A 22,849-nucleotide genomic window follows, 5' to 3' on the forward strand; every position below is an offset into this window, starting at 1 on the left:
CTCAGAAGTTAAGCTAATTTGCCTGAAATCATAGAGTCAGTAAGTGCACAGTGGAATTTGATCATGTCTGCACTCGCTGCTATGTTTACATTTATAAAATCATGACGATAAATCTTATATTCACTTTCTATGGGGAGCTTCCCTGCAGGTCTATGAACTGGGTAGAGTTTAATGGTGACAGACAAAGGATTGCACCATCTCCTGTTCTCAACCCTCTTTTCTTTCTTGTCATGTTTTTGATTTATTTATTCCCAGTTCCCCACGTTGATGGATGTGGCTGGTTATCCTACAAAGCCGTGGGTGGGAGCAGCAGATGGAGAAATAAGGGTGAATCCAAGGTGAAATCTGCAACCTGAATCCAGAGCATAGGACTGCCTCTTCAGCGAGGTGGAGCTACAGTAGCAGAGAATCTTTCGGTGTTACTTCACTACAGTGGAGTAAGCATGGTCTACCAGTCAAAGGGGCCCTGTGACCTTGAGGGCAGCAATCACCACACCTATCATTGTCCATGGCTGTGAAGCTGCTTCTGTGTGCTTCCTTCTCTAATTCATAGGAATTTTCTCTCATCAGCAGGCAACAAAATATCAGCCTAGATTTCTGAGAGACTTTAATGAACACCCTATATCTGAGCTCATGTGTTGGTTTGCATTTAAAGTCTGGGGCAGCAGCAGACCTCTCCCCTCTCACCAGCTGCTCCCTCAGCAGTGTATTTCAGTAGATCCATCTGTTCTTCTCCCCACTCTGTCTCCGATGAATCCTCTCACCCTCCCCACGCCTCTGCCTACACACCAGTCCTTGTATGCATAAATAAATGAAAGTAAATCTTACATAAATAAATAAAGTCTGGGGTATTTATGGCTGAGAATCCCTGAAGGCAAGGCCAATTTCCTACCCCACTGGCTCCATTTGGCATTTTTCTCAGATGGCTTTCTCTCTCTCATGAAGAAAATGGTGAATTTTTTTTTTTTTTAGTTTCTATGAAGCAGAATATGCCCCCAAGATTCTGTGTCTAGTCAGCCAGCCTAAAGGGGAGTGGGGAGAAGTGATCTTTCCCTGAGCACCTACTCTGTGTTCACTGTCCCGAGGAGCAGGTAAGGTGAAGAACTTTCCATCACAGGTTTCTGCATCAGATGGGATGACCTGGGCATCTTGGCTCGCCCCCACACCCCAACCACCACTACCTAGTTCTCTAAAATTGGCTGAAAGTTCTGAATTTCAGGTTTTTTTCTCATTTAATTATTCACCACTTTATTGAGGTATTATTTCCATATAGTACACTGTACCTATTTATTTAAAGTATATAATTTGGTAAATTTTGATCAGTGTGTGTATCCATGAAACCATCACCCAGTTGAGATGGTCACAGCCACGCCCCAGAAAGTTTTCTCCTGCTCCTCCCTGCGTCCTGCCTTCTGCTTCCCGCTTCCCAGGAACCACTGAGCTGCTTTCTGTGTAAGTGTGGAAGGCAGAGGTAATAAGCCCCACTAAAGATGCCGGTTTGGTTGACTATATTCTTCAGGAGGGCCTGAAGGACTATGAAGGGGATAGCAATTGCTTAGATGAGGAGTGCCAGCTTCCCTCAGAAGCTCGATGGGATTTGTACTATACACCAGGATTGATTGTGGAAGACGCTGTTTCAGAAAAGGATCCTACAATAGCAGAGACAACTATGAGAAGCAATGGTGACCTAATTATAATGGACAATCACATTGCAAACAGGGGGGCTGACCTGACCTACGGAGATAGTTAACAGAACACAGTATTTCTAGGCAAAAGATAGAAAGGGGACTGCAAAGCAGATCATCAGAATAGATCAAAAAAGGATGAATAGAAGACTGAGGTGAACATCACTCCAATGGAAAGTCTCAGGATCTGAATCTCTTCTCAAACCTAGAACGTGTGGACTGAAGGAGAGACTGGATGTCCGTGAGGCAGGATATACAGAGCTATACAGGGTATACAAGGATATACAGAGCTCCTCGGCTCTTCTGCAGGTATCGGTGGCAGAGGAAAGGCATGTGGCATCTCTGGCAAGTTCCAAAAGAGGAGTCACAGTGCAGTCCCCTGGGGTTCTGGACCACAGCCATGCCATCGAGGGGACAGAAGCATACACATCTGGAAAGCAGCTCCTGGCATATTCCTGAACCCTGACAGAGCCCGAGAACCTGCTCATGGGGCACCACTTGACCAGGCAACCCAAACCGTCCATCATTATTTGGGTATTATCAGCCCCATCAGCTCATAGGTGTGGGCCAAACAGCAATCTTTTCAAGTGGAAGTGGCACATCAGGGTTGAGTGTGAGCAGACTCACGGGACATATATAAGTTGCATGAAAAGATGGCTCAGATATGCATTTCTCCTGCCTTTTCCTTTATCCCTGTTTTGATAGGCTTGGTTATGGGTACAAAAGGAAAGTGGACTGCTACTTCATTGCAGAGCTGCTCAGAATGAGAGTAATTTTCTTGTGGGCAGGATTTAGGCCAGTGCTCCTAGTCATCCGGTTGCATGGGTGATAATTAGGTCAAGAGAAGGATGTACATGGACATTGCAGTGGCAAATGACTTAGCAAACTGGTCAGAATCCTGGAAGAAGCAAGCTTGGAATATTGTTGACAAGAAAGATTGGGTTAGAGACTTAGGTGGAGTGAGCACAAATATCATGAGTGGCTTTGTATCATATGCTAATGATCCCCAAAGAGCATTTAGTACAGGTTGGCATCAGAGTTAGGAACAGGAGCTGCACTCAAATCTCTAACTCTGCCATCCACTGGCCTTGAGACCTTGGGCCAGGAGCTTACCTTCTTAAGCCTCATCCCCACCCATCAGGATATCTTGGAATTAAAAGATGGTCGTGAAGGTCTTACACTGTCCCTAGCACACAGTAAATATTTAATATGTGTTGGGTAGTTGCTACTGTTATTTCAGGCAATGTGCTCAACAATCCCAAGAGATAAGTTTATCAGGTAGGGAACTGCAGGGAAATGAAGTGACTTAACCAAAATTTCAGTGTCAGAAATGGTGTTCAAATTCAAGTCTACTTGGCCTCCATGTCATTGTGCAGTTTCTCTGTCTCAGATAAAAGCTTGCTATAAGGTAGTTTCTTTTTCCTTTGCAACAATTTTGAAGAGAAATATTACTCTCCCCATTTTACAGATGAAGGGATTTGAGTATCAGAAAAACAATATGACCTAACTAGCAACAAGAAGTTGGAATTTGAGTTACTCTTTCGGTGCTACTTAAAAGTCATTTTGCTTGGGGCAGGGGTGGTGATGGGCCTTATTACAGAGAAATTCTATGGGGAGAATCGAAGAAAATTACTATTCCATCAGGTCTCTGGGCTCACAAACTGTTTCAACCTAGTGGACCTCTGTCCCAGGGCAAAGGATCTGCTTTAGCAAGAGTTAATAAATCATTAATAGTGTTATAGCTTGAAGTAGAACAAAAGTGTCTTTTGTACACTATGAACTCTTTACTTCCTTGGAATTCACCTAACTTGTAAAGTTTTTGATTTCGGAGATGCTCATGATCCAATTGTATTATAAACTCATGTATTTTAAGCAACCCATTGAACTTGAGTACAAGAATGGTCATCATGGGAGACTGGCAGTACACACTATAGGAAAAGCTCAGAAGTCAGTTGTGCATTACTGTAATCCAGTTTTTGGAGGGGGGGAACCCCTAAACTCCTGGATGACCGCAGCATACATTTACCTAAATTGTAGCACGATGGTCTATATTTTGTTTTGTCAGACTCTCTAGCCAGGGTGCTTTAGTACCATATTCCTTGTGTTTATCTTGCAGTTTTTTCCTCTTACCTCTGTGATAGAATAGAAAATACATGTTTATTCTTTCTCCCTTGTTCTTGACACAGGATTTATAAATCCCTGCATTTTGTTGAGTGATGAGGGAATAGGAGGGTCTTTCATTACTAACAACAGGCCCCTTTCAACCTGAGTTTATGTCAGTGAGTCAACTCTTGGAAGCTGAGGGCTGGTTGCCAGAGGAACCAACTGTGTGATCAGAGAGGCCATGAACACTCCGCATCCTGCAGGATTCCTCAGCCCCCTTTCCTCATGCATCCTCCATTTGGATATTTCCTGAGTTGTATCTTTATGATAAACCAGCAAACAGAACTTAAGTGTCTTCCTGAGTTCTGCAAACTGTTCTAGCAAATTAGAATCACAGCAGGGTGGCATGGGGACTCCAGTTTTACAGCTAGTTGGTGGTCAAAAGACCAGGAAGCTTAGACTTGTAATTGTCACCCAAGGGTGGGAGGCAGACTTGAGCCCTTAACCTGTGCAGTCTGCATTAACTCTGAGGCATGTCTGGAGTGAATTACATTGTAGGACACCCCATTGGTGACCACAAAGAACTAGGGAATTGCTGGTCTAGCCTATGGGCTAGTTGTCATGGGCTGGTTGTCAAAATTATTTGGGTAAAAAAGAGCTAATACTCTCAACACTCCACCGTTTCAATCCTTTCCTTCAGGTCACACCACTCCACCCACAAGGAGGGCTAAAGACTAGGTGAAATAGAGAAAAAAAAACCCAGGATGATTCATTCAAGGCAGTTAACCTTTATTCAACATTCACTATGTGCAGGGCTCTTCCATATCAAGCTTGGTCAGTTCTAGAAGCTACAGAGATTCAGAGATAACTCATTACATAAACCACACTTTCAAAACCTACCTTCAGGGTTCCCCTCCCCCCCACCAGGTGTGTGACATCAAAACTTAAAAGTTGACATCAAAAACTTAACCCCTGGTGGTGCAAGGGGTTAAGATGCAACCTATGAAGCTAACTGCAGCTCTGGGCCAGGGAGCTACCCACATGGCACAGCAGACCTCTCCTGACTCACCTGCTGCTCCCCTCAGCAGTGCACTTCAATCAATCCTCCTGCTCTGTTGCTCACTCAGTCTCTGATGAATCCTCTTAACCCCCATACCTGTGGCCAGTTCTTGTATGCATAAATAAAGCTTAAAAAAAAAAAAACAAAAACACCCTGAAGGGCCTCCCCTGGTGGTGCAGCAGTTGAGCGCTGGGCTGAGAAACTGCCCGCAGCCTCTGCAGCGCTGGTTTGATCCCTGGCCACTGGTGAGGGTCCCACATGGCGTGACAGACCTCTCCTGCCGCGCCTGCTGCTCCCCTCAGCAGTGTACTTCATCAGTCTGCCTGTTCTGTTCCCCGCTCTGTCTGGTGAATTCTCTCACCTTCACGCACTTCTTACTGTACCCAGTGCTTGTATAAATAAATAAATAAATCTTTAAAAAATAAAAAATAAGAATAAAAAAAAACCTGAAAAGTTGTTGTGGGCGTGGGAGGGAGAATTTAGAGGTCTGTTAGTCTAGCAATCTCATTTTGAAGATAAAAATGAGGCCTAAAATCACACGAATAATTAGCAGAGTTGGTTTTAGAACCTTGTTTATCTTCATTTTCTAATTCAATATTAGCACATCTTAAATGTGCTAAACATTTCTGAACAAAATTAGAAAGGTTGTGAAGTTGATTTAGGAACTTTCGATTCAGAGAGTTTGGGGTAAAATTTAATTCTATTGAAATTATGCATCCCAAACCTAAGATCTTCATTATCACTACACTATATGTTACATGAGAACAGGGACCTTGCATCAAAAAAAGAAAATCCCTCCTCCCGCCCCCTTGCAAAATAAAGGAATATAATAGACAAACACACCGAGTGACAGACGAGAAACTGTATGTATGATGTGTGACTGTATATTATTTTAAAGATTTTTTTCCCCCAGTGACCCTTTGCCGCAGGCCAGCGGGAGGGAGGCATTGTGCAGCAAATAAAAAGGGTTTTAACCACAGTTCCCACCAGCAAGGAGTTTAGAGGGTGGTAGATTAGAGGGCAGAGACACCCGCGGAGAAAGCGATGAATCCCTTTCAAGAGGGCTAGGATGACAGCGTCCGGGGGCGCAGTTTGCCTGGGGCTGGACACTGTGAGGACTAGGGGGTGCTTGGTGCTGCGCGCGTGGACCCCAAGTTCCAGCCCTGCTTCTAGGGCGGCCTTGCCCCGCTGACTCTCTGCGAGCAAATGAAACCCCTCCCAGATTTGTTTCCCACTCTGAAATGCCAGGGGTTGGAGGCCTGTTAGTTTTTTGGGGCCGAGGGCCCCGCGATCTGCCTCTCTGCTGTTTCTCTCGCGCGCACCCGCGGCTCCCGGGTCCCCCCGCTGCAGGCTGACGCGGAAGCGCGCGCCGCCCCTTTAAGGCGGCCCGGGAGCGCGGCGTCCCAGGGCCCCTGCGCCGCAGGGGAGCCGCGGCGGGCGCCGGGGACCCGGGCATCCCACGCAGCCGGGGACGCCGTGCGTCACGGCGCTCGCAGCCAATCAGGGTGAAGCCTGCCGGGACGCATTACTAGGGCGACGGGCCGGACGCCTCCCCGCCTGGGGATGAATTAGCGGCGGGTTCTTCCAAGAGGTTGCGACCCCCACGGATTCCCCAGCTCGCCCACGCGCCCCCCCTCGGCGTCGCGCTTCGGCCCCGGCGGGTCACAGGTGGGAGCCTGGAACTGTCAGGTGGGGGTCACGGCGCGGGGAAAATGGCGGCGGCGCGCGGGGGATCCCCGAGTTGGCGGAGGGAGGGGGGTGTGCTGCTGCACGGGCTCTTCCCGCTGAGCCGCAGGTCTCTGGGCGTCGCGGCCCCAGTAATGGTTATTGAACTAGGAATTGGGGCCTCGACCCAGGTAGCGGCGTCGCCCGCTCAGGTGGGAGGAGGCGCAGGGAAGCGCCTCTCAGAGGCCGGCGGAGGCGTCGGGGCCCGCGGGGCGGCGCGGACCGCGTGGGAGACGGTCAGTGGTCGCGAGAGGAGGGCGGCCAGGTGTCCAGCCACTGTTTACGGAAAAGCCCCAAGACTTTCCTGCTCCACACTGCGGCGGGTGTGGGAGTTGCTCGAACCCTGGCCGAGCTCTGCCACTGTTAAATCAGGTGTGCAGAAGGTCCCAAGTGGCCGCTAGGTGCGGAGCTTGGACGTGAGTTGTCCAGGGCAGGGGCTGGAACTGCCTTGTGTGAGTCCCAGACACAAGACCCCTACCTGTAGGTGCTAGAGTGTCAGTGCAGTGAAAGCAAAGGCAGGCCCTAGCCAGGGATTCATGTCAAGTCTGATCATTAAGGCTTGCCCATTTGAAGAGAATCAAGAGGTCTCCAGGTGCCATCGATATGTTTTGCTTCCTTGTGTTGCGCTGGTTGACGTGGGTACCCAAGATATTGTATCTGCCTTTCAACATCATTAACTCTCTTCCATGTGCACGTGGTTGTCGATTAGAACAGGGATCAGATTCAGTTTAACCCAGGGAGGTATTGAGGATAAGTTTTGGTGAGGGTCTTACAGTGATAAAATATTGTCACTATGTCAGTTTCTTATTTGGGCTAAAATACATCATGGCGTGAAATGTAAATTGTTGGGTTATTTATTTTTTTAAACGTGAATGAAAGTCCTTTTTGCAAGTTATATTTTTAGGAGTAAAAGAAAATCATTTGTTTTAAAAAAAAGTTTTCCCCCTTTTTTTAAAAAAAGATTTATTTATTTATGCATACAAGAAGTGCAGAGAGTGAGAGGATTCACCAGAGACAGAGTGGGGAGCAGAACAGGTAGATTGACCGAAATACACTGCTGAGGGGAGCAGCGGGCGAGTCAGGAGAGGTCTGCTGTGCCATGTGGGTAGCTCCCTGGCCAGGACTCGAACTCGTGCTGCAGCGGCTGCGGACAGCTTCAGAGGTTGTGTCTCAACCCCTTGCACCACCAGGAAGGCCCAAAAAATGGTTTCCTTTTTTAAAAATTTCTATGAGCACTTTGTGCTTTGATGTGACAGATAAGCATAATATTAAGTGACTTTGGTAGCAGGCTTGATTTTGTAGGGTGTCTTGTTCTGTTATTGAGAAAGCACAGTAGCACTTCATGGTTCATTCTTCAGTAGCTGCTGTTTTTGGAGTGCTTACCTAGTGTCAGGCACTCTGAAAGGGAGAAGGCTTCTCCTACCTTTTAACTTGGTAGTTAATTTGCTCCTATTTGTCTTTATTGCTGACAACTAAGAGGAAACAATGGGGAAAACCCGAAAGAAATCTTCCAAACTGGATCAATAGAGAGTTGGTTTCTTTGGCCAGGGATTGGGCTTTGATGTGGTTTCTAGCTCCTATTTGCCACTTAAAGTATCTTTGTGAAATCAACCTGTTAGTATCTGAAATGGGCATAGCATCTCTTGTCCAGATAAACAATCTCACTGTACTGTTGTGAGGAGGGAAAAAGATGATATATGTAAGAAGGCTTGAAAAAGTTAAAAACAGCGATAACACTTGACATTTATTACTGCAGATTTACTCTGACAGACACGGTTTTCAATGGTCTTGTATGTGCTAACTCAGTTACCTAGGAAGATTGTGAAGTGAGTACTTTTCATCATCTTTATCAAGTAGGGAGAACTGAGGCACATTAAAGTTTTTTGTCCCAAACTACATAACTAGGATCATAATTACAGCCTCAGTTCATAACCGCCATGCCTACTGTGTTCCTGTATCTTGTAGATGTGTGATGTGTTCAGGGAAAATATATGGACAAATTTTTCAGTGAAGAAATTTTGTTTGTCATCTTTTACCTATATAAATTATAACTGTGACTCATCCCTTTGACACTGAATAGTGGCTTATATGATGATGACTACAGTTGATTTCATTAGGTGGCATATTCATCCTAACTTTGATGCCCTATTTTATTATTTTTTAAAAATTTATTAATGCATACAAGAGCTGGGGTACAGGCCAGAGGTGCAGGGGGTGAGAGGATCCACCAGAGACAGAGTGGGGAACAGAACAGGCAGACTGACTGAAATACACTGCTGAGGGGAGCAGCGGGCGAGACCAGAGAGGTCTGCCGCGCCATGTGGGTAGCTTCCTGGCCGGCCGGGCATCGAACTTGTGCTACAGAGGCTGCAGATTGCTTCATAGTGCGGTGCTTAACCCCTTGCGCCACCAGAGAGGCCCGATGCCCTATTATTTAAAAAGGCATTTTAAAACAGAGTTGTGACTAATTTCTAACAGGAAACACAAATCAATTATTAAGGAAGATTTTCATACATTTTTTAAAAGAGTAATATGCTGGGTTACTTTTAAATGAAAATTTATGTTAGGTTCATTATGTTGACATATTTGTACTTATTTTCGTAGTCTCTATAGAAAAAAGATAACACAAGTAAAAGTGACTGTGGCGTTCATTCTTTCATTGAGCCTTTTATGGAATTGCTCTGCCAAGTGTTTGGTATGAATTGCTGACCTTATCCTGGAGTCCAGTGACTCCAGGTTTTGAGAAGCCCCTGGATTTGAGAAGCCCCTGGTTTTGTTAGAAGTTTGTATAATAGTGAGTGAGACAAACAAATAAATAATTAACTCATGGACTGTAATAAGGACTGAAATATAGTTGCAGAAAGTACATAGAGTTGTGTGGATACTTAGAAGGGAACAGTTGCTTCTGCAGTAGTCCTTGCCAAGAAAGAAGAGGAACTGATTGCAGGATAAAAGGAGAAAGCTCTAATAGCCAAAGGAAGAAGCAGTGTGAAGTCAGAATGCGTGAGCGTGCATTAGTGTCCTGGGGTTAGAGTTCTGTGGCAGTTCCTGGAGAGAAGCCAGGAAAGTTTGGTGCCAGATAGTGAATTCTCACCTAAGAGAGTTTACTGTATCTTATGGCACCTGGACCTACAGAAGGGTCTTAATCATGATTATGAGTAACATAATCATCTTTATGCTCTAGGGAGGTGACTGGTGACAGGGTGAAAGATGGTGTAAGGAGGAGGCCAGTGACGGGTAGTTTCCATATTCCAGAAGAGAGGGGGAGGAAAAGATTCAGGGCCCAGGGCATTAACAGTGGCAGAACAAAGTTCAGAGTCTCCCATACACATTTTAAAAGCAGAATGAAAGATTGGGTCTGAAGAATAATGGTGTGGGGGTAGGGGACACCTGCTGAGAAGAATAAGGTGTTCCCTTTTTTTGTAACTATATTGTTGAAAATTTGTGATTTTTTTTTAACTAATTGAGGGAAAAGGATAGAATATGGATTTTTTTTTTTACTGGGTTTTTAGAAAATTATTAAATCCTGAAGTTTTTGGATCAAATATGGTATAACAGAAGCAGGCTTATAATTTCCTCTAGACTTCTGATTTCTGAGATGACAGAAAAGTTAATTATATCATCAAAGGACAGCAGGCTCTAGTGTAAAGGTGATGCCATTGGAAGAAAGCCATTCAGAGGGAGTGGGGATACTCATTTAAAGTATGGTTGGCTGGGTCATATGGTAGCTCCATTTTTAGTAGACTACCATATGACCCAGCAATTCCCCTCCTAGGGATCTACCCAAAGGACACAAACACATTGATTCAAAAGAATACCTGCACCCCTATGTTTATTGCAGCACTTTTTACAATAGGTAAAACCTGGAAACAACCCAAATGCCCAAAAATAGATGACTGGATCAAGAAGATGTGGCATACATATACACAATGGAATATTATTCAGCAATCAAAAAAGAAACTCATGCCATTCACAGCAACGTGGATGGAGCTAGAAGGAATGATGCTCAGTGAAATAAGCCAGAAGGAAAAAGAAAAATATCAGATGGTTTCACTTATAGCAGGAATATAGGGGAGCCAAATAAGACATCAGTGTAAAAAAATAATAACAGTATAAAACACAACAAAGCAAAAACAGACAATTATAAATCAGAGACACCCTGCAGGGGAGGAGGAGGGAGAGGGATCAGAGGGAGGGAGGGAGGAGCACAGGGGAATGAGGTCATGGTGCGTGGGTGCATTGGTGAAGGAAACTATGAGGACTACACCTGAGGGGGTGGAGGGGAGCAAATATTGTTTAAAAATGAACGATGTAAAAAATAAAAAAAATAATTAAAAAAATGGGAGAGAGAGCACAAGGGACTATGGTGATGGTTCATGGGTGAATTGGTGGTAGGTGGGAATTTTATGGGGAATTTACAATGATGTCAAAGATAATAAATTAAAAAATTAAAAATAAAATATGGTTGCGTTGAAGTGCTAGAATGATGGGTATTTTCCACATTTGGTTTTTAATATATTTGTACAGGAGTCATTATAATATGGAAGTAGTCACAATTGGGTACTCTACTTGCTGAACTGACCTCTGCTTAACATAGCACAGCAGTGCTCTAAATTCCAAAAACACTGTGAACTATTCCAAACCCAACTGCAGTGTGCAGTGGTAAACCTTGCAGAGATAACAGGATTTCATGAATTTAGAGCAAAGTCAAGAACTGCTCAAACCATACTTTGCACAAATCAAAGAATGGTGAGTAGAGGTTTCTTTAAAAAGAACTCTGAAAGCTATGCTTTTGAAAATGATTGATAAATTTGACTTCAGACTTCATTAAAACTGAAAACTTCTCTCCAGCTAAAGACACCATAAGAGAATGAAGGGCAAAATACAGACTTAGAGGAAATTTGCAATTCATTTAACAAAGGATTCATACCCAGTATATATGTGTGTGTTTGTAAAATTAATAAGTAAAAGACAGTTTCATAAAAGAAAATGCAAAAGTCTTGAATAGGCATTTTCTAATAGAGGATCTCTGAATGACCAGTGTATATATTTAAAAAGGTGCTCAGTTAGTCAATGGGAAAATGTACATTGAAACAATAGTGAGATACTACTATACGCTTTCCAGAATGGCTGAAAATCAAAAAAAAAAAATTGTAATGGCAATACTGGCAAGGATGTATAGTAGCTGAATGTAAATTTGAAAAACTGGTATTCCCAATGTTCCAGTGAGAACAAAAGAAACGAATGTGTCTACCAACAAGATAAAAAGGTGAAAGAATGTTCATAGCACCTTTACTCATTAACAACTAAAATTTAAAAGCCAATGAACATTAGTATTGGAATGGATAAATAAATGGTGGCATATTTAGATAATGAAACATTACAAAAGCAAACAAAAGAATGAATTACTGATAGACACATCAGCATGGGTGCATCTCATAGATGTGCTGAGCAGACAAAATATCACAAACTGTTTGATTCCATGGGAAGGAAACTCAAAAACAGGTTCAACCATTTCCTGGTGATAGATGTGAGAATAGTGGTTCCTCTTGGGGATGTGGTGGTCACAACTGGAGGGGGCTTGAAGGAACCTTGCAGGATTTTGGAAATGTTCTGTATTTTGAGATGGATGGTGGGGGCATGGACTTATAAAACTTCAATTGCACACTTAAGATTTGTGCAAGTTACTGTTACACCTTAATTGAGAAGGAGGCAGTTGGTAGTGTTAGATCAGTTAACTTTTGAGGAGGAAAATCAGTAGGCATGATGAGGAGAGAGGAGTTTTAAAAAAATTTAAAGGGAGTATGACAGGCTTGGTGGGGGCCGGTAATGATGAAATATATAGAATTTTTTTGTTGTAAAAATAGCTTAATTGTCTTGCAGATGTGAAGTTACAGTTGTCATGTTGTGCCTGTCTTACCTTTTGGCTACCAAATTATGTTCTAAACTCTTTGCCACTTGGTTAGTTCATTCTCCTAAGGATTAGTATAGTTGCAAGTAAATTTTGGTAAATAATCATTATGAGAATAAATAGATTTTATTTTGTTTTTTGAGAGGGAGAAATGCTAATCAAATTTCATCATTATGAAACGTAGTCCTTGTTTAAGAGAAATCATTTCTGTGACTTTTCCCCTTTTATGCTAATTACTCTTGAATATTGAGGAGTAGCTGTAGTTCCTTTGGCTGCAAGGTTTTGTGTGTAATAATGGTGTTAAGGAAAACTTTTGTGAGTTCCTGAAGCAGTGAAGTCAGGCTCAAAAAAGGCCTTTGTGCACTTCAGTCTGATTTGACAGAAAGTGCTTCTCATCCTCTTCTCTGGCACTTGGGCAGGGGTGTCCTACTGTGATGACAGGGAGGCAGCTGGATGGGCCATCTGAGGGGCAGCCACCAGTAAAGGCTGACAGGAGATGATGCATTTTACCTGCATGCAGTCTTGTGCAGTTGAAGTTTCTGAAAACTTAAATTTGCTCACTTCTTCACAGGAAGTAGATTACCTTTCTAGGGATGATAAAGGGAAGAATTAAGCTCTCTTTAGTTTTCCATTTCAAATAAGAGATTGATTCTACTTTATGTTTGTAAGTGCATGGTTAATTCCCAGGGAGATTAATTTGGGGAGCTCTTGTATCTACTGGTGTCGCACAAATAATGGGTGGAAAATAGGAGTAAGAAGATGATAAGGGAGAGAAATGAGTGGTGGCAGTTATTCTTGTGGCTTGTGTGGCTGGGAGTGTGGAGTGAAAAGGACTGTTTTTAACTCTGACAGCAACTCTTCCCCTGTAGGAATGTTGAGCTATCTTGGGGGAGGCAGCTTTGTGGCTCTTAGTATTTCTGCTATTTTCTTGTAATATGAACATTTGATTGGAATTATTTTTCTTTATATTAATATAACCTTTATATAAAAAGTTGCCTATGTGAAGTTAGGAAAGAAAATGATGGGAACTAAGAGCATCAAAATAGAACATTTTTTTTCACACTTACCATGAACTTGGTGATTGGGAAAGAGTTGAGTAGATATGGTTTCCTGTCCTTGAGCTTGCTGTCTAGAGGGGGAGATAAACATTCATTACAGAGATCATTGAGATATTCTCATCTCTAGGTTTTCTGTGGTGGAAGTTAAGCATGACAGCTGTAAAATTAATATGAGGACCATAGGTGGTAGTGGTACCTCTCTCTTAATAGTTAATAATGGTGATGATGGTGATGGCTAATATTTATTGAGTGCTTACTAAATGCCAGTTTCAGTTCTAAGTACCTTAGGTTTTAAACTCCTTTAGTCCTTACAACTTTCCTTATTAGGTGAAACACTATTGTAATCTTTTTATCTATGAGGAAACTGCAGCCCAGAGAGGTTAGGTAACATGGATTTGAACCTCGACAGTTTAATTCCTGAGTCTGTGTTGCAATGTTTGTATTTATCCAGTTTAAAATTTAAATATACTATGCTAAAGTGACTATAAGACTAAGAAATTATTTGCCTTGTATTACATGTTAGGTTCAAAGTTTCCAAATATTTATGCGAATGTAATTTACTACATAGGGGCATTCTCTCTCTAGGGAAGTTTTAAATGAAACACGTTTCTGCTTTTCTCCCTTTTCATGTGTTTCCATGGTGGTTCTGGCACTCCTTTACTGTGCTTGCGTATTTTATTACACATTCCGAAGTTGCGTTATAACATATGCATAATATTTTAGCATATAATATTCAAATTGGAAATTATGAATTGCTCGAATAACATGTTTGCTAATGTAACTATAATTTTAAATTTAAGTTGTATTTTTAACATGTTCATTAGGACCAATTGATTAAATTAAAGGAAGGATTATGTCTTCCTATGTTTTTAAGAATGAAAGCAACATGTAGAAGCAGGATTGAAATCATACAGAGTAAGTAGTCCAGGGTGTGCTAGAATGCCCTTATTTGCTAAGTTTATTTATGGTAGGTTAGCTTTTCTTGCCTTCAAAGAAGAAATACACTAGAAGTCAGAATTAAGATAGAATCTTTGCTATAGCAAATGATATAAACAATTCTTACCTTTTGAGTGGGATGGTCCTTAATGAACTGAGTCTACGTTGGACATAATTGTTTCAAAGCTATATTATTTGTTTTCTTTTTCCATCTAGAATTTTTTAATTCTCAAAAATTAGGAGCTTATTCTTACTTTGAATTAAGAACTAAAATTGAATCTGGTTTTTTCTTTGGCAGCTATACTTCAGATTCATTAAGGGCCCTTTCTGTACATGTTTATTAGCTCTTGACAACATTTCTAGGAGATTGGTATCCAGCTCAAGTTTCTGGTTGCTGCTGTAACAAGTACCACAAATGTTAATACAACAGATATTAATTTTTTAACAGTTCTGGGGACCATAAGCCTGAAATCAGAGTAAGTGGGTTGAGATCAGGTGTTGGGCAACCATGCCCCCTCCTGAGGCACTAGAAGAAAATCTGCTTTTTTGCCTCTTCTAGCGTCTGTGACTGCCTGTGTTGCTGGGTTTGTGGCCACATAACCCCAGTCCCTGCCTCTCAAGTTACATTGCCTTTTCCTCTTCTGTTTGTGGTCATATCTTCCTGTCTCTCATTTAAAAGAATATATGTAATAATAGTTAGGATCCATCTTGATAATGCAGGAGAATCTCCCTATTTCAATACTTACTTTTATCTACAGTTTTTTTTTTTTTTTTTTACTCCATATAAGGTAACAGGATCCAGGGATTAGGTTATTTTTTGAGAGGGTCATTATTCAGCCACAGAATTTATTAATCTGTGTTTTGCAGTTGAAGAAATTAGTTACTTTTAAAGTCACAAAGTTGAATAAATGTATTTCCCTACCACACACCTCTTAAAAAAAAAAATGTGGTCTTTTGTAAGCATATCCTATGTTCATAGGATTCATTATACAGAGGTGTTTAGGGATTCCTTTTTTAAATTAGACATTTTATTTTGAGATAATTGCAGAGTCACGTGTAGTGGTAAGAAATAATGCAGAGATCCCATGTACCATGTATCCAGTTTTCCCCACTGGTAACATCTTGCAAAATTATAGCACCATATTGCAACAAGAATATTGATATTAACATAGCCAAGTCACAGCACAGTTTCATAACAAGGATTCCTTATGTTGTCTTTTGATAACCACACTACCCCTTTGCTGATTTCTGACAACTTATTGTGTTTTCCATTTGTATAAGTCTGTCATTGCCAAAATGTTATATAAATGGAATTATGCAATGGGTAATCACCTTTTGGGAATTGCCTTTTTTCCCACTTAGCATAATTCCCTGAAGATTTATCCAGGATGTTGCCAGCGTCAATAGCTAGTTGATTTGTCTTGGTTAATATTTCTTACTATCCTTAATTCTTTAGTATGGCTGTATCCATCTTAGGTTGTTTTTGGTTTTTGACTGTTAGGAATAAAACGGTTATGAACATTCACGTATAGGTGTTTGTGTGTATCCAAGTTTTCATTTCACTGGGTAAATGCTTAATGCAATCACTGGGTCAAACAGTAACTATATAGACAAGTGGGTTTATTTCTGTGTCATTTCTATTCCATCGAACTATATGTCTGTCCTTGTGCTAGCCACACTATTATAATCACCAGTGCTCTGTGGTAAGTTTTGAAAATGGGGCCTGCGAGTCCTTTGTTTTGTTCTTTTTCAATATTGTGTTGTCTGTTCTGGGTCCCTTACAAGTCCATGTGTATTTTAGAATCAGCTTGTCAATTTCTACACAGACATCAGCTGTGGATCTGATAGTGGAAAATAAATTGCATTAATTGGCTGGGATCAAACCCACTCTGCAGTGGCTATGGACAGCTTCACAGCGCTGCGCTCAACCGCCTGCACCACCAGGGGAGGCCCCATTTGTATATTTTTTTGGCAAAGTATTCATAGCCCTTGTCCATTTTTTGATTGGGTTACTTGCCTTTTTAGTACTGAGTTGCATAAGTTCTTTATATACTTTAGGTAAAAATCCTTATATATAACTTGTAAAAATTTCTCCGTTCTGTAGGCTATCTTTTTACTGAAAAGCAGGGTTTTTTTTTAATATTAATTTTATGTCTGTAACTTTACTGATCTTGCTTTTTAGTTGTATGGGGTTTTGGGGATAGATTTCTTGGAATTTTTTTAAATGTAAATCTTGTGAAATGTGAACATGAACAGTTTTATTTTTTCTATTCTATATGGCTTTTATTTCCCTTTCTTGCCTTGTTGCATTGGCTAGCACTTCTAGTTCAATGTTAACTAAGAGTGGTGAGAGTGAACACTTGTCCTTGTCCCAATAATGGGGCAATGCATTGTGCATTTAATCTTTTATCATTCAGTATATTGTTCACTGTAGGGTTTTTTTTTTTTTTTTTTTTTTTGGTAGATGCTCATTATCTAATTGAGCAAGTCTTCCTTTATTCTTTTTTTTTTTTTCCCCTGAGAGTTTTTCTCAATAGCTGTTGAATTTTATCAGATGACTTTTATTGTATAGATGAGTATGATCATGTGAATGTTCTTGTGGATCACATTGTCTGACCCTTTATTGAACTAACCGTGCATCCTGTATTAAATTCAACTTTTTATACATTGTGAATTCTACTTGCTGATATTGCATTGAGGATTTTGTATCTATATTCATGTATTGGCCTGTAGTTTTTTGTATACTGTCTTTTTCTGCTTTTTGTACATGGGTAATATTAGATTCATATGTGAATGGGAAAGTGCTCTCTATACTTATGTGTTCTGGAAGAGATTGTGTTAATTTTTTAAAGTAGACTTCTCTAATAAAACAGTTTGTGTCAGGAGATTTCTTATTCAGGAGCCTTTTAATTATAATTTCAATTTCCTTAATAGTTATAGGGCTGTTCAAATACATGTTTTATTTTGGGTGCATTGTGTGCTTTTGAGGAGTTGGCCCATTGACACACAAACCAGGACTCATTTCAGGTTTGGGAGTGTCACCTCCTCCACGGGAAGCGGTAATTGTCTTTCTTTTGAAGAGTGGTGAAAATCTTAACTCTACTGGACTTTGACTGATACCACCCTATGGAATTGGGTAAAATTGTCTCATTGCTGTCACAGTATTGGAAGTCTAGGTTGTCTCCATACACCCTGTGTAGCAGAGGAAAGGATATCAGCTTTGTGGGTGAAGGGATGGGTTCAGCTTGGAGCAGTCCTGTTCAGGCATGTATGCTAGAACCTTACAGCCTGATGAGTTTATGGCTCTCTACTTGAACTGTGCTATTGTGAGTGGGGTGGCCCCAGGTTTTTATGTGGTTTTTGGCTGGAATGTAGTGGTCATAGTGCAAAGTTTTCTGTTTAGTTACACTGCTTATTTTCTGGTCTTTTAACTTGAAAGTACAGGGCCTTTTTTTTTTTTTTTTTTTGTCTGTCCCCTTTGGCATTCCTGGATTATTGGCTTCTTCAGCTTCAAATTCATGTGATATATGAGGCAAAAAAAAAGAAAACCCAGGAACTCACCACCAAGTCTTTCCATGGATCCAACATTCCCAGCTGCTCTGCCTTCTTTCCACCTTTGGAGCCTTTTTTTGCTTCTCTTATAATTGTCTGGCATGTTTAATTGCATTTAGCTGGACCAACAGGAGTAGTACGTCTACTGGATTTTACTGGAGGCAGAAGTTGGATTGGGATTACTGTCTTTATGAAAGAAACAGAGTGGAAAATAAGATGCATAAATTGGCCAGTAAGTTAATTTTGGGTCAGATACTTAGAAATGACAGTCTAATTATGTCTTTATTTCTCCAGAGAGTAATTCTGTGGGTCATTGTTCAGTAAAACCAAACCCTCATTAGTTTTAGATATATTAAGAAACATGACAATCCAATGAATTATATCTGCATTTATATATAAATTTGTTGTTTAAATTTCTGGCTTATGTGATAGAGAAAAATTTATGTTAATGAAAGGTTAGTTTTATGGAGGGGTTAACTCAGTTTTTCTAGAGGTTGTCAAGAATCTTAAGGATATGGATTCTCTTCTAAAAGAATTAGGCCTTGGGCATAGTGGTTAAGAGCTAGGTAAGGAAAATTTCTGAAAGTCTTTGAAAAATACCAGAAGGATTACAACATGTTCTTCAGCAGACACTAGATGATGTCTTGTGCTCTTTCCTTGCAGGTCTAACCTCTGGGGTGTTTAAAAAAAAAAATGCATCTGAGTAAATTTAAAGATGTAGTTGGCTTTATTAAATGATTCTGGATCAACAGGGCCTGTGAAAGGAGCTCTGTTAAGACTGTACAGAAGGGACGACAGGAAAGGGCAGTAGAAAGAAGAGAGATGCTTGTGTCAGGGAAGGTTACCTTCCCCTGGGGAATGGCAGGGGTCTATCAGCCAGATTACCTGGCCAGGAAATTCCTGACTGACTGGTTAAGATTACTTTCCTGGGAGAGGCAGGTATTAGGAAACTAGGTATTAAGTCTTGGCTTACTGATACAAGTGACTCCATTTTTGGTCTGTTGTTCCTTTTAAAGAGTCTGCAACTCATATTGTTTTTTAATTTGACTCATATCATTTTTAAAAAATTTATTTTATAACTTTACAAATTCTGAATAACTGACAGCAATGCAAGTTATTCTTGTCCTTAGACATGCAAATTTATTTTGTTCCTCAGAGGTACAATTGATTTTTTTCCTTCTTTTGTAGAACGAGTTTTAGATTTTTTTTAAATTATTTTTTACATCATTGTTCATTTCTAAACAGTATTTACTTCCCCTTCCCCTTCAGGTGTAGTCCCCATAGAGTTTCCTTCACCAATGCACCTGTGCACCAATGTGCTCACATTTCACCATTTCTTTATGCTTTTGGGATTTACTTTTGAACTATATGAAACATCTTATTCTGTAATTAATGAATTAAAACTACAGTTGTTTATGTTTGTATGGGAGACCCAGTGTTTTCTTTTTAAATATATATTAATAACTTGAACTCTGAATTGCCTGACTGGACTTGAATCATATTGTAACATTTACTGTCATTTTGATTTGGAGCAGGGAATTTTATTTTTTAACCTAAATCTTTTTACTCACTGTTAAAGGGGGCCACAGTGTTATTTTTCTGCTATGATTGTTCTGAGAATTAAAAGAGATGTAGCAAGTCTGGGGGTTATTTGGGTAGGTAGAGTTTGGGTGGACCTTGGGTTGTTTCTGAAGTCACACCTCTGGTCCTGTAAAAACTGTTTGTAAGACATGGATAACTATAATTCCTCAGAGAGTTTGGGTAGTTGCCAGAATAGCAAAAGGCTGATCCCATCTAAGTACATACGTTACGTTCACTATAAGTTTTATATCTGGGGCTTTCCAATTTAAGATAGAATTAAGATTGCTATGCTGTAGTGCCGGGGACCAGCCTCCGGCAAAACGTCTTGTCAGGGGTTCCTGAAAGGATGAGACGGCCTAGGCGAAAACGAAAGATCTGAAACTTAAGGGCTGAGGGGGAGGGAAATGAGGTAGAATGAGGAGACACTGACACTTGGTGAGGTGCTAGTATTTTCTGCCGAGAGACTCAGCAGGTCTTTATTTATTCATTATTAGTAATAATAATAAGAAAATACATTATCAAGTGTAAAGCATAAACAATTAGTATATTATGTTTCCCATAGACTACTGGCCCCTACAGGTCTCAGCTAGACGGCAGCTCTCAAGGTTAACAGATAATAAACCAAACCTAACATTAAAGCTACTTATTTTTTTATTTAGACAATTATTGAAAATAGTGAATAACCGCCAGTGCATCCCTATCAGCTGAAGCCTAAGCATCAAAGGACTATTTTATTTACATGACCTTCAGCCGGAGACCAGCTGCAGTTTAGCTATCAGAACTTTTTCTACCTAGAAACTCCTTAACTCAAATAGCTTTATATTAAAAACTTTCCCAAGAAACTTCAAGAGAAAACAAAATAGAAGGACCTGCTATGATTATTGTATTGTAATGCTTGTCAGGCATATTTAATAAGTTGTCTTCCATTGTCAAGTATTACTTTTATGCCTTGCAGAGACGCAGAACCTCGGCCAAAAACAAGCCCCATTGTACCCGGAGGGGGGGGGGCCCATACACCCCAGTTGTCAACATGGTGTAAGATTGATCAGAAGTTAATATTGCGGCGGAGGTGGAATGCAAGTCCAAGCCCGCTCCGCCTGTGGCCCTGCGGACGAGATCAGAAATTGTTCGCCGCTCTGGTCGTTTAGGTTCCCAATTATTTGAGGGGCCTGGGTCGGGCCCCTTACCCAGTTTTTTGACTGTGAGATGTTTTTTGAAAAAACAGTAGGATTGGTGCCCGCAGTAAACTTTTTATTTGGTGGCAACAATGTGCCATTTTTATGATATTTAGACTGACAGTCCTTTATCCAATGAAATTCTTTATTACAACGCGGGCAGATAGTTTTTGGAAGTATCATTTGAGAAGGAATTTTACTATTATTTGTTGCAACAGGCATGTCAGACTGTTGAGGCAAGGCTGGAGGTGGCATAGAGATTACTTTGTTTGGGCAATTTCTACTATAATGCCCTGGCTGTCCGCAAGAAAAACAATTTCCAAAATTTTTGTTTATTCTCCTTTTCTTTTGTTGATCAAGGGAGGCGAACCATTGGCTGCTGGTCTGTCCCTTTAAGGCAGCCGCAATGGCCACACCATGAAGGTACGAGGGTGTCACCTCCGAACAGGTTCGAACATATTTATTAATGTCGCCTGTTCGTACAATGGGTCTTAACAATGCCTGACACGGTGGTGAAGCATTTTCAAAAGCCAGCTGTTTAGTTATAATATGAGCCGCCTCAGCATTAGGTATAGTTTTTTGGACAGCATCCATTAACCGTGATAAAAAGTTTTGATAAGATTCCTCAGGCCCTTGTTTAATGTTAGCAAGGCCAGAGGTTTTCACTTCACCAGCCGGCAACCGGCTCCATGCAGCAACTGCAGCTTCACGCACGAGACGAAAGACCGGAGGTGGCATACGAATCTGCACATTGTTTTCACACCAATCATCTTGACTTAAAACCATTTTAAGCAGAATTTTATTATTTTTTATTTTTTTTTTTATTATTATATTTTTTTACCATCTTCCGTGCTTTTTCCTCAAAATTTGCCTTCCACAACAAATAATCTCCACCAGACAGACTAGACCTAGCCGTCATCTGCCAATTAAGGGGTGTGAGGAAGCGACTGGCCACTGATTCTACGAGTTGCAAGGTATAAGGAGATGTAGCCCCGTAATTGGCAGTTGTTCTTTTCAATTCCTTTAAAAGCTCAAAGGGAAGGGGTTCCCATTGAGGCTGCTCATGGTCATTGTCTACATTGAGCACAGGAAAACATTGAAAGGTAAAATCACCTTTTTCTTCTGCTTGTCTCACTGCACCAGCAAAACCAGCTCTAGACATACAAACCAAATCACCAGACAACATTTGTGGCATTGACCTGGACACAGGCTCTGCGTTTTCAAAGGGGTCTGATTGTATATTTGCAGAACAAGGCTTGAGATCAATCTTAGCTCTAGCCAAATCACTGATATATTTTTTAACAATTTTAGCCAAGTCTGGGCTGGAAATTAAATCAGATTTAGGAATAGATTCATGAGAAGGAGCCGACGCTTCAGTAGAGAGGTCAACTTTGGCTCTAGAATTAATTTTTGACTTTTGAAAAACAATTTTATCATCCGAAGAATCCGAATTACTTTTTTTAATGCAGCTGGCCAATTTCTGTTTTACTTTTGGTTTTGCATTTTTTGCTTTGCCTCCAGCTTGGCTAAAGCAATCTATTTGTTCAGGCAATTGTTTTGTTAATGACGGGCTGTCAGCCGAGGACCCTTTAATGTCCTCCAAGGATAAGGAAGCAGTAGGCTCAGGTAGCCGTAATTCCCTGAGCTTTTTATTGATCTTTTCCAATTCAGACCCTTGATCTAGCATGTCTTGCAACAGACCCCACAATGAAAAGGCATCAATGGGGACCTTCTCTGGTCCATGGAGAGTGTAATAGGATGTCATTTCCTCTCCTACTTTGGCCCAAGTTTTTGCATCCAGAGTACTGTCCCTAGGAAACCAAGGACAACACATTTCAACAAAATTTAGGAAACTAGCCAATTGTGCATGAGAGGTTTTAAGGCCTCTCTTTGCAAGAGTATACTTAATTATATCAATAGAGTCCTCTTTCCTTAGACTCAGTATGGCCCATTGCTTCTTAACGATAAGACACTTACTCGCCTTATCACGTAATAAGACACTTACTGGCCTTATTACGGTTCTGACTTACTGCTCCCCTCAAACCTGCTTTCTCTACAGGCGG

This window comes from Talpa europaea (assembly GCF_964194135.1).
Source record: "Talpa europaea genome assembly, chromosome: 6".
NCBI classification, from domain to species: Eukaryota; Metazoa; Chordata; class Mammalia; order Eulipotyphla; family Talpidae; genus Talpa; species Talpa europaea.